The sequence below is a fragment of the Pongo pygmaeus genome, chromosome 5 (assembly GCF_028885625.2).
Source record: "Pongo pygmaeus isolate AG05252 chromosome 5, NHGRI_mPonPyg2-v2.0_pri, whole genome shotgun sequence".
NCBI lineage: Eukaryota > Metazoa > Chordata > Mammalia > Primates > Hominidae > Pongo > Pongo pygmaeus.
The window spans coordinates 109000989-109018924 of NC_072378.2; the positions used below are offsets into that span (position 1 = coordinate 109000989).

Here is a 17936-nt window from a genome sequence, read left to right on the forward strand (position 1 = left end):
ATAATGAACTGGGATGAAAACCCAGACAATAAGACAATAGAGCGCTTAAGTCATATGCCACATATCCCATTTCCCTGTGTAACTGACAATTATACTAAGATATAAAGGATAAGCTGGTGTTAATAAAGCATGGTGTGGGGGAGGGGAAGAGAGAACATTCCATGCAGACTGAGAAACATGAGAAAGCCCCAAGATAGGAGAGGCTGCTATAAATTAAAGTGGGAACAGCAGCAGTAACAAAGCCAGTGAACTAAGTAAGGACACAGAGAGCAATGGGAAATAAGGAGATGAGATTGGGAGATGAGGCTGGGCCAGTGAAAGCCCTCATGGGCCACATGAAGGACTCCGGCATTCCTAAATGCAATGAGAAGGCATTAGATGCTTTCACTGCTTTTATTTGAAATTCAAACACTTAAGGGAAAGAAAATTCATAAAGGTTGGATCTCGTGAAGCAAGAACTAGAAGGATGAACACTAGCTCAGTTTTGAAAATATTTTCTAGGACCTATCATATCTGTATTAATAAGCATGCATACTTCAGGAATTTTAAAAGTGGTAGCTTTTAAATACCCTTTAAAATAAACCAAATGTAGACAAATTTAACAGAGGCTTGGGTTTGCCTTCTGGGTCTGGGCAATTACCTTTATTTTGTGCAATTTTAGTAGTTTTCATCTTTATTTTGGAATTACTTCTTTCCCCAGTTTTTCCCTTGTCAATTTAAAAAATATTTTTAATATTATTGGCAAGACATTTCTTTTCGTTTTTTCTTAATTTTTTTTGGGGGGGGGGATCTGGGAAAAATTCCCTGAACATAGATCTAAGTAATTGTCAATTTAATTTTCTGCCGATTATTCATACCAATGATGAAAAACAAATTTACTTAAATATAGAAACTAAGACTAACTCTGAAAGTTATGATGATGGAATAGAACTTAAATGCCATAAATCTTAAGAATATTAAAATAATAACTTGACTAACAAAAATAGGAGGTAAGAGGAAGGAAAAAACAAGTTCATTAATTTCTTTGGTTTAACAGAAGAGAGTGATACAGTCTAAAGGTGAAAAGATATTTTTATACCCGATTTTTTATAATCCTTAAAAAATACAGTAACGAATTCCTTTAGAGCTCTATTACAAAGAAATATTATTTTTGCCCTAAGTGGAATTACTGATAAAAAGATAAAATTATGTTACGCCAATTTACATGTCTATAAGCAGTGTATAAGAAAGCTCATTTTATAACATCCTGACCTACATGAGCATTATCTCCTGAAAGACAATCTACTAAGACAGTAGGCACAAAAAAAATAATAGTCTCTCAAAAAATTTCTTCTGTCATTGTAAAGTTGAGCTTTTTGGCACACTTGTTCAAAATTTTTATTTACAACATTCATTTTTCTATTTTTGTCTTTTGCTTTTTCTTATGATTTTATGAGCTTCTTTGTACATTAAGAATATTAACCTTTTTCATACATGATACAACTCATTTTTCCAACTTGTGGTTTATATTTTAAATTTAAGGTACTTTTTGATGTACTTAATTTTTATGCAATCAAAACTATCTTTTCCATTAAAGCTTTCTTCCCTTGCTTTTATGCTTTAAAAGACCTTCCCTAACTTAAGGTCAAATTAAATAGCAGCTCTATTTGTTAGTATGAGGTAGGTCCAAACTTCATACTTTTCTCCAAGAAGGTGAACAGTTGTTTCAGTATATTTATGGAACCAGCCTTTTGTCCAAAACATATGGATACATTTTTGAGGCATGACATCTGCTCACACAAGGTTCTAATCCTCACCTCTACCTGCTAATAGCTATGTGCTTCTCCTTCCTGAAGACAGAATCCTCTTTCTACCTGGTCCCTGGGTGAAAAGAGGAAAGGGAGGGTAGGATAACCCTGCTCCTTATCTCCCTTCAATTTATTTTTTGCATCTAACTCCCTTCACTTTCCTCTCCAATCCTTCTTGGGTCCCTAGTTTTTCAGACCCTACTTTCTTGTTTTCAAGTTGTGTGGTATTTTTCAGAAATGTACTTTGGTATTAACTAATGAAAGAATATATAATAAACAGAATGGTGGCTGGGCGCAGTGGCTCATGCCTGTAATCCCAGCCCTGTGGGGGGCTGAGGTGGGTGGATCACGAGGCCAGGAGTTCAAGATCAGCCCGGCCAAGACGGTGAAACCCTGTCTCTACTAAAAATACCAAAAAATTAGCCGGGTGTGGTGGCAGGCGCCTGTAATCCCAGCTACTCGGTAGGCTGAGACAGAGAACTGCTTGAACCTAGGAGGCGGAGGTTGCAGTGAGTCTAGATCGTGCCACTGCACTCCAGCCTGGGCAACAGAGCGAGACTCCACCTCAAAAAAAAAAAAAAGAAAACCAGAATGGTTATTTCAATCAACAATATGGTTCGCAAAAGTCTAGTAACCATTACAAATAAAATTATCACTAAGAGTAAAATAGTGCCTAACAGAGATTATTTTTAAATTTCCAAAAATTGTGTAATATCTATACTAATTGTCCATGATATATGGTAGTTACTCAATATGTTTGTGGTTGGGAAGAATTTTTCTCTTTAGATTTGAAAACTGGCATTGGGTATAGTTTTAGATTTCAGAATTTTTACAGCCTAAATATTTTATGCAAACAAATGTAGAAGAATACAAAGGAGAAAGTAAGCTAAAATTTCCTTACAACAAACTACTTATGATTCACAATTTAAGCTATTTCTGTTAGCTAGGTGCCAGTGAGAACTTTATTTCTAAAACAACTAGAGAAACCACCACACTTTAAAAAAAGTAATTTTCACCGGGTGCAGTGGCTCATGCCTGTAATCCCAACACTTTGGGAGGCCAAGGCAGGAAGATTGCTTGAGTCCAGGAGTTTGAGACCAGCCTGAGCAACATAGGGAGACCTCATCTTTACAAATAATTTAAAAATTAGCGAGGCATGGTCGCGTACACCTTTCCCAGCTACTTGGGAGGCTGAGACAGGAGGATAACCTGTGCCTAGGAGGTTGAGGCTGCTGTGAGCCATAATCGTGTCACTGCACTCTAGCCTGGGTGACAGAGCAAGACTTTGTCTTGGAAAAATAACAACAAAAAGCAATTTTCTGGGCTACTCCTAATCTCCTACAAGATGCATCATTAACTCTACGAACAGGCAATACAGGCAAATTAAAAGTAGTCACTGTCATCAAATGCCCTGGTAGTGGCAGAAAATGGACAGTAGGCTAACCCAAGTTCCATTTCCAACTTCCTTCTGCCTGTCTCTACTACAGAGGCTATGAAAGTTAAACATTTGACTTCCCAGCCTCCCTTGAGAAGCTATGTTACACAGTTATCACCAGTGAGATACAAACAGAAGTCTGCTAGCACTGTCTCTTTCCTTTCCTTCTCACTGTGTAGTACATATTTGTGATGTGTAGGAGGCAGCTTACATGATGTCTCCCAAGGATGCCCGCCTCCTGAAGGGACTACATCCTGTATAGTCCCTTCCCATACTGTATCAGGGTTCTGTGACCAAAGAATATGGCAGGAGTGATAGCTCACTTCCAAGATTAGGTTATAAAAGACATTGCAACTTCCATCTTGTTCTTGTCTCCATCTGTCCTCTCCCTCCCCTGACACACACAATCTAGACCCTCCCCACTCTCTCAGATCATTTACTCTGAGAGAAGACCACTGCCATGCCTTGAACCCTGTAGAGAGATCCCTATAGTAAGGAACTGAATTCTCCTGCTGACAGTCATGTGAGTTAGTTTAGAAAGGAGATCTCCAGCTCAAACAAGCCTTCAGAGGACTGCAGCCCCAGCTGGTATCTTGACTGCAACCTCATAAGGGACCCTGAGCCAGAACCTCCCAGCTGAGCCATTCCTGAATTTTCAACCCTCAGAAACTATGTGAGATAATTAATATTTATTGTTTTAATCTGATATGTTTTAGGGTAATTTTGTTACACAACAATAGATGCCAGAAATATAGTGATACCTGAAGGTACAACAGCCTTTTTACAACCTTGATACAAATCACATTCTAAGGATGGCAGAGGGCTTTTATTAATGTAGTTGAACATCACACCAGCTCTGGACTGCCTAATTAAGACTTCTTGTGGAGGCAGACCCCTATCTGTTTATACTACATAGTAGGGCTTTTTGTTATTTGCAGCAAAACACATTCCAGACTGACATACTCAACAATTCCCAAAATTCAATTACTGTTTCTAAAGAAAGGTTCCTCTTATTCAAGAATCTACCTCTGCTCAGAAGTTCATACTTCTCTTATCTTCTGGGACCCAGTTGTTCATTTAATGATCCAGAAAAAATATTCAGGCTGTCCTGCAGGAACTCCTAGTATTTAAAGGCAGTGGCAAAGATTATCCCCTTCATTCAGCAAGCAATTACAATACTTTCAATAGAATGCCTACTTCTTAAAACATGTCTCCCTTTGACATACTAAAAACTTCATTCAGCTACACCCCAAAACACAAAGAATTCAGAAATGTATTCCAAGCTGCTGGATCATATAATCCATAGGAAAATGAGTTTCTCTTGATGATAACCTGCTTTATCATATGAATTCCAGGAACATGTTTCAGCCCAAGAGAAGGAACTGGTTGTCTCTAGATGAGGTTCAATCATGTAACACATAATGATGTTTCAGTCAATGATGTACTGCATATACAACAGGGTCCCCTAATATTGTACAGTAACTTCTTTTTACTATACCTTTTCTATGTTTAGATATATTAATTAATTAATTAATTAATTAATTTTTTGAGGCAGGGCCTCGCTCTGTTGCCTAGGCTGGAGTGCAGTGGCACGATCACAGCTCACCACAGCCTTGACCTCCTGAGTTCAAGTGATCCTCCCACCTCAGCCTCCCAAGTAGCTGGACCTACAGGCACACACCACCACACAGGACTAATTTTTGTATTTTTGTAGAGACGGGGTTTTACCATGTTGCCCAGGCTTAGATATATTTAGATATACAAATAATTACCATTGTGTTACAACTGCCAGTGTGTACTCAGTATAGTAACATGCTATACAGGTTTGTAGCCTAGGAATACTAGGTTATACCATATAGCCTAGGTGTGCAGTAGGCTATACCATCTAGGTTTGTGTAAGTACACTCTGTGATGTTTGCCCAATGACAAAATTGCCTAATGACATTTTTCAGAACGTATGTCCATCATTAGGTGATGCGTGACTGTACAGAAAAAGTGAGAGTTCAGCTCAGAAAAATCTCTCCTAAACAATCCCACATTCTCCTCCTAACTGCTTCTCTCTCTCTAGATGCCAAAAGATGCCAAACATTGTAACACATAACAGAAGAAAAGTTTCATTTGGCACAGAAGTAAAAGTAATTTAGATTTAGTGACCCTGCTTTGTTTTTTCTTTCCAAGTGTACAATTGCTCAGAGATAGAAGCAATGCAGCCCCAGAAGAGGAAGAAAAATGACAAGAAATCCCGATCCACACTTGACCAAAATCATCAAACAATCTAGGCAACTGGTGTTCACTTGTATGATAGCTTTTTAAGTTGTCAGCAATTCTTGGCAAATACAAGAATAGAAAATAACTTCAGTGAAACTCTGAGCTAAAAGGCTTAATATTCTCACAGATGTCTTGCCCTTATAAAGGGTGGGTGGTGGTGGGGTACCTAAAGAAAGGAAATTTAGTCAGAGAATAAACCTTCTGCTGTAAGAGATAACATAATCCAAAATATCAATATTATATTTGAGGAAACAAATACTATATTTGAGGAATATTTCAGTATTCCTCAAATACTATATTTGAGGAAACACCAAATTTAAAATGTTTTTCAAAATTTATGTAACTCCATATATATCACTTCATATATAGATACATACACATACACACACACATATATAATTTACAGATAACTTCTTAACATTTAACCAACCTGAGGAAGCTATTTCTTAAAATTTAATTTTAAGAGAAATTCATTTTAACTTTGAGATGTAAAAAACAGTCTAAGATTTTTGAAGCTAGCCAGAGTACATTCCTGGGTTCTAATAGTACTGCATAATCATAGCCAAGCAGACACAAAATGGTGTTTCATAAAAGTGTGATAGTTGCTACTGCAATGATCAGTAGGTTTGCTTTTAATGTTTATTCAGTTGCATATTTTCAGAACTAACATGACATGGATTGCTAAAGCCTGGAATAGCTCCTTGATTTCAAAACATGGTCACTTCCATAATGGCTATATATGAAAAAGCAGAATAAGGGGGCAAAATTTTGTTTGTATTTTTATTTTTAAAATATGGAACACTTTACAAATTTGCATGTCATTCTTGTGCAGGGGCATGCTAATTTTCTCTGTATCATTCCAACTTTGGCATATGTGCTGCTGAAGCAAGCACAAGGCGGGCAAAATTTGAAATGCTAGTTCCCATCCCACAGAGACCCACACAGTACTCCTTACATCATACTTAGAGAAGCTGTCATATTCATGCATATTTTTGCTTTTGATCTGTGAAATTAATTTAGGGATAAATTCAGTTCTACTTTTTATTTTTCCTTTGCTGCCCCTACCGGCCCTCCCAATAACTTACAACAACATATTGTTTTAAAAAGTTACTTATGATAATATTCCCAAGACTTTTCTGCAATTTGACGATTTCTTCCACTCACAGGAAGACAGGCCTAGACTATAACAATGAAAGTGAACTCCACCAGAGGCAAGACAATGTGACTAAACGCAGGGACTTCCCCTTTGCTACACCATGGTATTCTTTGACCTACTTTGGTTTTCTACAAATCATCCCTTTAGTTCTCAGCCTGAAAGCACCAAAGCTAGGCCTCTGTTAATCATACATTAATAAACAATAACAAACAACAAAAAAGACAAACACACGTGTACATACACGTACACACACACACATATTTAATGTTAAGGAGTAAACAATCTAATCTGTGGAAAAAGCCACACCACTAAATAAAACATTAACAAAGGATAATTTGAGTTTTTTTTCTAGAATAGATTCTAAAAAATTTAAAAGGAGAATTTTTAGATAAGTATTTTAAGAAATGTAATAGCTTTTAAAATTAGTGTCTTGTGTATGTATTCCTGATCCACAGATCCCATCTTTTGCTTAAAGCACCTGTTTATAAAACTTTACAATTTCTAATTGGGAGTGGGAAGAGAGATCTGACATGCTTGATTTGACCTGCCAAGCCTTTTTTCCTTTGGGAGAATATTCATCTGCCTTTTCTATTGATTAGTTCAGTACTGTGCAGTTTTATGAAGATTCTAGAAAAGTGTTAGGTGAAAATAAACAGCAATGACAGTGAACTAATCTATTTTAGAGGGAAAATTCCTCAAAGGCAAAGACAATTCCCTCCCTCATTTACCTTTTTAGGTCAGAAAAAGTAGGCCATCAATAACTATAATTAGTGCAGCATCTGTAGGATGCTTGATTCTACTTTAACTACATAGAATAATTTAATCTCACTTAAATTATAATTAAATGAGATCAGTACTTAACGTGTCACGGAGCTATTAGTAAGCCTCAGAAAACTTGTTACTGGAATGTAGCAATTGTTCTCCACAAGACGAACGACCAAGGGAATCAGGAATAATGACATAATCTTCCTTCTCTCTGTGTTAAATTTATGCCAGGCAACTTTCAATGTCTCCAGGAAAAGTATCCACTGCTCTTTCTATTCTCCCCTCCGAATCCTTGCATCAGGACAGACCAATTTCAAATCAAATACATTTAAATGGTTAAATCAATACATGTATATGAACCCTGATTTAATTTGTGATTAAATTGTTACTCAGAAAGTTAACAATTTCTTTAAAAATGCATTTTACTTTTTGAAATATCTCACACATATTATTCATAACTCAGTTGTATATCTGACTTTAAAATGTACATAATCTAAAATTAAAGCAACAATAAGTTACTCCTAATTTTATATTTCCCTTAGGAAAAAAGAACAATGTACTAATATAGATATCTGTGAAACCACATCTGATTCCATGTATTAAACCTAAATAATAGGCATGCTATCTAAGAAAAAAACAGCCTTGACCAAAAAATTTTTTTAAACAAATTTAATGTTTAGATATTTTCTATTTGTGTATAACATGTAAAATAAAAATTTAAAATTTTGAACAGTTTCAGTTATAATTTTAAAATATACCATGTATTTTAAGCAAAAATTAAAGGGGATGTATCAGAATTAATTCTACCTAAATATTTTGGGATATGCAATAAACTTGATCTTCATCTTCCTCTTTTAAATTAATTAACCTGCTGGGTGAGGTGGCTCATACCTGTAATCCCAGCACTCTGGGAGATGGAAGTGGGTGGACTGCTTGAGGTCAGGAGTTCGCGACCGGCCTGGGCAACATGGTGAAACCCTGTCTCTACTAAAAATACAAAAATTAGCCAGGCATGGTGGCATACACCTGTAGTCCTAGCTCCTCGGGGGGCTGAGGTGGGAAGATGGCTTGAGCCCAGGAGGCAGAGGTTGCAGTGAGCTGAGAGCACACCACTGCACTCCAGCCTGGGCAACAGAGCGAGACACTGTCTCAAAAAAAAATTAATTAATCTAACAAATATTTATTTAGTTTTTACTATGCGCCTAATGAGTGATGAAAAAATAAATGATGAGAAAACCCTGATATGGTCTCTACCCACATTAAACCTCACTTTAGTGGAGGACAGAAATTAATCTAAGAATTATCTAAACATGATAAAAGATAGGGCTCTGAGGAATAATGAGAGAATGGATCAAGTTACGGAAGGCCTAGAAGGCTTTCTTTTTAAAAGACAGGGTCTTACTCTGTCACCCAGACTAGAGTGCAGTGGTACAGTCACGGCTCACTGCAGCCTTGAACTCCTAGTCTCAAGTGATCCTCCTGCCTCAGCCTCCCAGGTAGCTGTGACTACAGGCATGAGCCACCATGCCCAGCCTGGAAGGCATTCTTGAGGAAGTTAGAATTGAGAGAAATCTGAAAAACGAACAAGGGGAGTTTATTAGGTGAATAAGAGAGCAGAAGCGAAGCTCTGTCCAGGTAGAGGAAAAAGCATGTCAAAGGCTTTTGAGCAAAAGTAAGCAGTAAGCAAAGAGGGCCTGTGAGTCTGAGGCACACAGAGCGAGGAAGAGCACATTGCAAGATGAGGCTGCCAAGGTCAGCAGCCAGACCACGGAGGGCCTTGCAGGGAGGCTGACTATTCAACTTGGCTTACTCCTGTTGACTTGGTGTAATCCCTTCTCTCACAGTGTCCCAGTTTGGATGATAAATTATGTGAGGCCACGTAAAAACATTTATCTTTAACGAAAACACTATGAGAAGTCATATATAAAAATTTTAAGATGGTGTGTGCTCTTATACATACATAGCTATGATAAAGTTTAATTTAGAAATTAGGCCCAGTAAGAAATTAAAAACACTAAGTAACAATAAAATAGAATAATTATAGTAATATACTATAATAAAGATTATGTGAATGTGGCCTCTCTCTCTCTCAAAATACCTCATTATACTGTACTGCTGGTAAGTGAAAGCGAGGAAAGTGAAACCACAGATAAGGTGGGACTGCTGTATGAAGGTAAATATACAACTGCATCTACAAAGTTTGAAACACACTTCATAGTTGGTCTCAGGGAGAACGAGATGTCTGAAAGTACACCAAACGAATGGGTAATACAGCCTTCCTGCAGAGAGAAACAGCCCTTGGTCACTGCCTTGTCTGAGTCCCAGGAGTCACCCTGTAGAGGTTGAGCAGGCTTCTGGCCTGAGAGGGGAGCACGAATATGTCTGTCAGCCAGGGTAGAGACACACCTCTATATTAGATAGAAGAGGAGAAGGAAACTGCCAACATAGGCTCAGGTATAACTGTTTGAAGAGAAATAAGTAGGAGGGTGGGGTGGTGGGAGGGAGCACATGAGAAAAGAGAGGAAGCCTGCCCTTGGGCAGGGGTTTGCAGGCAAGGCCAGTAGGCTGCATAGACCAATGACTTGCCCCAAATTTTCCATGAGCCATACCCAGTAGGCAACTCAACTACAGTGATGGGACCAGAGGGGATAGAGATGATGTGGAAATGTTCATGCAGACAGAGCAATCAAAATTTAGGGAACCACAGCTGGGGAACTGTCTGCTCATCCCAACTGAGAACTCCCTATCTTGCCAATGAAGATGAGTTTTGCCTAATCCTTGAATCCTGAGGTCTTCTCTGAGATTAATGCTGTGATTACTGCTGTTTCCCCTTTGCATTTTCCTATGTACCCTTGCTGATCCTTTTGCTTTTAAGCTTTTGATGATACTTTGATTCAGATACGTCTTGCATTACCATCTTTTAATTTGATTGTCTTTCTACTCAATCTATAAATTCCTCACCAGGGGAGTTTTAACCATTTACATATAAAGCTATTCATTTTATATTGTGAAGTTAACCCATTTCAAAAGAAGAAAAATGCCTTCTACAAGTTGTCTGGTACCTAAAAATGTCTGAAAATAGTTATCCTTTTTTAAAAAAAGAAAAAAGCCAAACAACTAAAAAAAGTTAGATTTTCATTTATTTTACCCCAACTTGTAGCCTTTTACTTTACCCATATCAATGCTGAATTAAATAGAAAAAATAAAATTAAGCCACTTATACAATTTTGGATCTAAAGAACTGAAATTCATGACATGGAAATCAACAATGAATGGTAAAATCATCATGAAATAGTCTTAGAATCTTAGTGAACTAGTATTTAGCCTTGTCGCTAAACTGGCTTGATTGATATCTGTCAACTTATAGAATTTCCCCCACTGCCCCCTTTTTTTCCTACAGGCTATGATCATTCAAATCCTCAAATAGCTATACCCTTATGTTCTTGATTATATGCCAAGATGATAAATAAAGGTTTATAGATGACTCCAGAGTTAGCTCAGAGTCAATAAATCTAAAGGTGACCTAGTCCACATATCAGGCTATAATGGAAAATAGTGTATTTAGCTCCAAAGCATCATGGATTCAGCTACCTAGACAATACTCTGCCCAATGATGTACTAATTAACACCAAAATAGAAAATGATTTAGGACAGTGTGTGCTTTAGAACAAAACGAAGATCTGAAAACCACAGTTCATCATCAATCACTAAATCAAAACATGGGACATAAAAAATATCAAATGAAAGAAGAGAAGAGAGGAGAGGAGAGGAGAGAAGAGAAGAGAAGAGAGAGTGGGGTGGGGGAGAGGGAAAGACGGAGGGTGGGTGGGAGAGAGAGGGAGAGATGAAGGAAGGAAGGGAGGGAGGGAGCGAGGGAGGGATAGCAAGCATAGAGTATATGAAGTATAAACAAGTCTATATCGCTGAGAATATACTTTCAGATTGGCAAAATCTGTGAGGTGATAAACTAGTAACAATTTAGCAATCTCTACATATGTAACAGAGGCAAAACAGCAACAACAGCAACAATAACCAGTCCTCTGTTTTACTTTCTACACCCTCTAGTTGCCTAAATGTCTTCATATTACATACTGTGACAATTTTAAAAAGTTATCAAGAATAGTTCTGTGTCCTCTTGTTTTCCTCATCAAGTATGTAACATAGGTTACCTGTCACATAAGAAATTGTGCTATTTGAATTGCAAAATTTTGCCTTATTTTCAATCCCTCTCTCCTTAAGTTCCCGAATTTAATAGCCCATTAACTCTTTTCAGTTCTCTATTCCTATTATTTCCCATTTTCACATCTATTATCATAACCTCTATAAGCATATATTTTCCTTAACTATAGGCGTATTTGAGAATCATTATCACTATCAGTGTTCTTACAGGTTTATAAAAAAATATTATTTTCCCTTAATACTATTATTATGATGCTTCTCAGATTTATAAGAATAACTATTGTTATTTAGTTTCTTCTTTTCCTGTTTCCATTTACTCATTCAATTTTCAGAGATTTGTTTCTTTTTATTTTTCCAATATTAAAAAAAGTAACAATTCACTGTGATTGAAATAACTAAAATATAAATTCACTTGGTTTTAAAAATCACCTGATTGTCCCTCTCACACATTCCTTTCTATTTGATCATGAAGACATAGGGAGGAAACTCTGAAGCAGAGTCATTTTCCTTTCTTAAATAGCTTCAAATGTGTAACAATATGACTAGAGGATTAAAAAACAAAAAAAGAAAAGCAAGATATTGGGCCATTGTAATAAGGACAAGGTTGCAGACCAAAAAATTAGATAAATGTGTGTTCAGGTATAGAAAAGACCCTGGATCACACATTTGTCTTTCTGACATATGTGACTGTAATATTCTTGGTGTCTTAAAATACTGACCCCTTATTAAAATACAAAAAAATTATTTTCTTTAAAATATTAAATTACTTTAATATTACTTTAAAATATTGAAATTATTACTATACCTTTTCTCTATTATAATATACTATCTATAATTAGAATCTAAAACCAATACATTGAAGGTATTTTACAAAGTTAGAACTCCTTTTCATCTAATGTAAGATAAGAGCCTAAACTAAGAATAAGATCACCCCTTAAATCTTAAAAGAGGCAAGTTTAAGAGGGATAAAAGAATCATACTATCCATACTCAGTGAAAGGTAAAATTATTAAACTAATACAACAGTTCCTGGTTCTACATTCAAATTAATTATTTCCAACTAATACATATATGGACAGGTAATAAAAAGCCTTTGTTAAATCCTGTATCTTGATTTTTGGCTTAATAATATGTCTGTAAACTAAAACAAAAATACACAAATTTGTGATTTCTACCAAACTCTCTTTCCCTAGAGCCTTTGCTGTAGCTTCCTCACAGGGGAAGAAGCAAAACATAAGCTCGCTTATTTTTAAATCACGAAGGTTTGCTGTTTCTTTCTTTCTTTTTTTTTTTTTAAAGTCACTATGATTTGTTGTAATTTTTACTGGAGCAGTAGGGGAAGAGGCTATTATTTCTCTTTGTCTCCCTGCAGTGAGTTAGGGTAAGGAAGGAATGTGGATCCCTCTAGGATAAAATGAAAAAGAAAGTAGATGGGAATTATATGTGGGTCTACTCTATTTCCCTTAAGAAATATCGACCAATTCAAGTAACCAAGATCCAGACATGTATCATAGCACTGAGATCATGTGATGGCATTTAAATTTTAATAAAAATAAGATGAAACTAAACAAGTCAACAGTAGTCTTCTGTTTTCAGGTATGTGTGATATGAAGTAGAAAAAAGAGGCTCATGAAGATACCTCAAATGGTGGACACACCCATACCACTTGAATAACCAGCAGATATAAATGGATATTATTTTTAAAAGAGAAGAAATAGTGACCATCCCAAAAAGAAACATGCTGCAATAGTGAAAGACAGTGCTAAGCTTAAAAGTTTCAGAGAGACTATGTAGAGAAAAATGGATTTGCCTGGGTCAAGTGTCAATGAAGACTTACAGTATAGCAAATTAAGTCACATTTGAAGTAACAGATGCCAGAATACAAAAGAAACTCTCAGATCTGGACGAAAAAGGCAAAACGCCACCATCATCTTACTATCTCCTTGGCCCTGGTTCTTCTGGTGCAATATTCACAAAATCAATTATGTTTCCTCAGACAGGCCTACTTTCAAAATGTATGCTTTTCACCTTTCATTCTAATACAATTTAATCTGATTGCTTTTCTGAAGAGGAAAAGAGTATATAACTCCAAGAGCCTATAGTCTGGATGTCCCACCATCCTCCAGCCCTTACTGTTCAACAAAACAGCTTGAACCCCAATGCCTCCTCACTCACCACAACTTCCCCTCCCCATCTGTAGGTCTCCAGTCTATCTGGGCACAAAGGGATTGTATCACTGTCACTGCAGCTCCTCCACACCATGACCAACTTCCCTGAGCTCCCATAACACCCTCCTGCACAGTGCCCACACTGCTGTCACTCCACAGAGCATCATTAATGTGCAGTCATCAAGGGTAGAAGTCTTTTATGGACATTTTGGAGGTAAAAGATAGTAAAAATAGGAGAGAAAATTCCCTAAAACTGAATGCTAAGTAAGACAACTGTTCTCCAAATTCAAAGGAAACAAAAAAGGAATTTAAGCTCTTCAAAGGGATCCATTTCATCGGCAGAGCCTCATTCCTATGGCTATAGCTTTGTGTTATTACCTCTCCCTCTCTCCGGTCTTTCCTCTTCCATCTCTTAGTTCTGAGTCCTCAAATCCTATACACACTTCCTCAGGACTCTCAACTGCACTCACCTTGACTATTCACAAGAGCAATTTATTTTTGCTGCTGCCTTATCCTACCAGATCAGCCCCAAGTACTATTCTTTTCATAGCCTCAATCCACTCATCAAAATGTCTTCCTAAACAGCATGAAACAGACACTATACAGGTGGATATGTTCTATTTGCCCCTGCAAAGTATGTATCTGCCCTACTCTACCCTGTTTTGTGCTTCAGAATGCTCACCACTATGGATTGTATCATTACAGTACTCTTACTGTTTGGTTTATGATAGAGAGGCACTAACAAATTGGAGGACAGGGAGAAGAAGGTCAGGGTATTTATTCTGAAGGCAGAAGTCAGTATATTCCTCTAATGAAGGCCACAGTTCCTGTTAGGCAGGCAGGCTTCTCTTATAGCTGCAGACCTCATTGAGTTCCAGTAACTACACTCAACCTTTGCCCTGAAGTTTGGGGGGGACAGTGACTTCCAGATGTCACTAGTTCAAAATGCCCATCATCCCTTGTTGGTTTCTTTTAACCCTGCATACACCTTTGTAGACAGTCCTTTTTCTCTTTAGTCACCCCAGCTGAGTGTGCCATCCATTTTCTGCTAGGATCCTGGCTGATTCAGCAGGGAGAAAAAGAAACTAATTAAAAATTTAATTGATACCCTCAGAGAATAAAATACTCATAATATAAGAACTGGTTGCTCAGAGAAAGTAACAATCTGAGAATACAAAAGAGTTATTGAAAGTTAAAAACATGGCTGCTAAATAAACATGTCGATAGAAAAACTGAATAACAGAACCGGGCTGAAGGGCAAATTTGTAATTTGGAAGATAAGTTCAGGGAACTCTCCAAGACATAAAGTAAAAAGACAAAAAAAGAAACGGTATATGAAAAAAGGTTAAGATGAAGGTCTAACACTTAACTTTTGGTCAAAAAGGACAGACATAAGAAAGATAATAGAGGAGAAGTAACAAAAGAAATGATAGAAGAGTAATTTGAGATTCAATCTTTATATTGAAAGGACCCAAGCATAGGGGGGAGAAACATATTCTGACATACACCAATGAAATTTCCTGTTTTTTTTTTTTTGAGGCAGAGCTTCACTCTTATTGCCCAGGCTGAAGTGCAGTGGTGCGATCCTGGCTCACTGCAACCTCCGTCTCCTGGGTTCAAGTGATTCTCCTGCCTCTGCCTCCCGAGTAGCTGGGATTACAGGCACCTGCCACCACGCCTAGCTAATTTTTTGTATTTTTAGTAGAGATGGGGTTTCATCATGTTGGCCAGGCTGGTCTGGAACTCCTGACCTCAGGTAATCCACCTGCCTCGGCCTCCCAAAGTGCTGGGATTACAGGTGTGAGCCACCACGCCCAGCCAAAATTTCAAACTCTAAAGATAAATAAAAGCATCTTAAGTTCCCAGAATGTCCTTCTTCTTAGGAAAAACATGATAAAATATTTTGGGGTGAAGTGTTTGTAACTTTCAAGAGGTTGAACAAAAGGAGAGAAAAAAACAGAGAAGGCCATCGTGGCAAAATGTTAACAATACGTGACTTTAGGTGAAGGGTATATGGTATTTTCCATACTATTTTTTGAACTATTTGACAGGTTTAAAAAAAAAGTTGGGGAAAAAAGAAAAACAAGGCTCCTAGAGAGGGGTAAAATAAAACAAAAAAACAAACAAAAAAACAAGTTCCATACTAAAAGAATAAGAATGAGACTGGCATAAGACTTCTCATTATAAACACCAGATGCTAGAAAATAATGGAATAATGCCTTCACAGTTATGAGAGAAAATGATTTTAACCTAATATTCGAATCAACTGTAACAAAATCTGAGGTAAAAGTGAAAACATCTTCAAATATTCATGGGCCAGAAAGCTTAATTCCCACAAACTTTAATTTTTTTTTTTTTAAGACAGGGTCTTGCTCTGCCACCCAGACTGGAGTGCAGTGATACAATCATAGCTCACTGTTACCTGGGACTCCTGGGTTCAAGTGATCCTCCCACCTCAGCATCCCAAGTAGGTAGTACCACAGCCGTGTACCACGACACATAGCTAATTTTTATTTTATTTTTTTGAGATGGAGGGTCTCACTATGTTTCCCAGGCTGGTCTCAAACTCCTGGCCTCAAGAAATCCTCCTGCCTCAGCCTTCTAAAGTGCTGGGATTATAGTTGTGAGTCACTGCACCCAGCCTCCACAAACTCTTAAGAAAATTAATAATACTGAGCTTATGAAACTTAAAAAACATAGCAATGAATTACTTAAAAAATGTGATGAAACCACATCTTATTATCACGCTAATCCAAGCATTACATCACCTACTGCTGAAACACCGCAATAGCCCTTTAACTGGTCTTCATGCCTCCTTTGTTGTACCTATCCATGCCCCACAGAAGAACCACCATTTTATTTTAATGTTCCATTTTATTTTTTTAAATGTAGGTAACAGATTCACATTGAACAAAATACTTTCAAATGATTTGAATGTAGGAAGTGCAAAAGAGCATTAAGTCCCTGAGACCCAGACAGTGGGGCCCCTACACTTTAGAGGGCCTGCTGTGGACCTCCTCCAGCTGCACCCCTCTGAGAGATGAAGTCCACAGGACTAGGGTATGTGCCCACCCAGATTATGCTTCGGGTACTTGGAACCCTAGGAATCTCTACTCAAATGGGCTGAGCCAGCTCTCTGGGCCTACACATGGGTTGTCCTCCCTATGGCTGAACACAAGGCCCATGTATGCAACCTTAGGCTCAGAAAGTGGACAGGCAGCTGTATGTGGGGTGTGCAGCAGCTGATGTGAGGGCAGGGTGTCTATCCTTCATAGTGTAGGGGTGGGTGGGATTGGGGTGGGAGAACAGCATAGACAGGCCACCTGCTGGCCAGGGCCCACCACGTTGAAATGGGCTTATGAAAAGGTATACAGTGAAAAGCCTTGGACCCATTCCTGTCCCCAGCCAATGGCTACTTTTTCCAAAGACAACTACTGTTTCTAATACAAGTTAATCACTTTAAATCAAAAATCTGAAAATGTAATCTCCAACCTAAAGGATTTTAGTGGTTCTGTATTACTGTTAAGATAAAATCCAAAATTCTTAAAGTGGTCAACATAGCATTTTTCAAACTATAACATTCATTAGAACCATTTGGGGATTCAAGTCTGATCCAGTAGAACTGGGGTAAGGCTTGAGATTCTGCATTTCCAATATCTTCCCTAAGTGATACAGATGCTGCTGACCCATAGGCTACACCTTGAGTAGTAAGAGCATATAAGAAATTAATATTCCTTTTGAAGCTATGACTTCAGCTAGCCAGGTAGGGAAGGTGTTTTTCCTCCTGGTTTACCCATCTCATATAAAGAGAAAAAGCTATAGCCAGTCCACACAGATGGGAGGGAGGGTGGGTAGAAACTGCCAAGTAATAATAATAGCTAACATTATTCATTCATTCAACAAACATTTATTGGACAATGTATGTGATAGCATTGGCCTAGAGGGTCCAGCAATGAACAAGAAAAAGTCTTAGTCTTCCTAGAGCTTATAACCTACTAGGGCAGGCAGAATAAATATGTAAGTAAATAACAAGTTCAGGTCGTGTTTGGGGCAAAGAAGAAAAATAAATCAAGATAAGGATCTAGAGGGTAAGAAGAGGTGCTATTTTAGATAACTAAGGCATATACAAAGATAGTTTTTGTTTTTTTTTTTTTTTAACCATACTAAGTTCTAAGACAG

General features: G+C 37.5%; 1 protein-coding gene and 1 non-coding gene across 2 annotated transcripts in view; both read right to left on the bottom strand.

Annotated features, from left to right (window-relative positions):
• The window catches only part of SESN1 (sestrin 1), a 105878-nt gene that overhangs the window by 64404 nt on the left and 23538 nt on the right, over positions 1–17936 (bottom strand). The gene's annotated exons all lie outside the window — the stretch shown is intronic.
• On the bottom strand, positions 6278–6383 carry LOC129039675 (U6 spliceosomal RNA). The gene has a single exon (XR_008503398.1). It is a non-coding gene; the product is annotated as a U6 spliceosomal RNA (small nuclear RNA).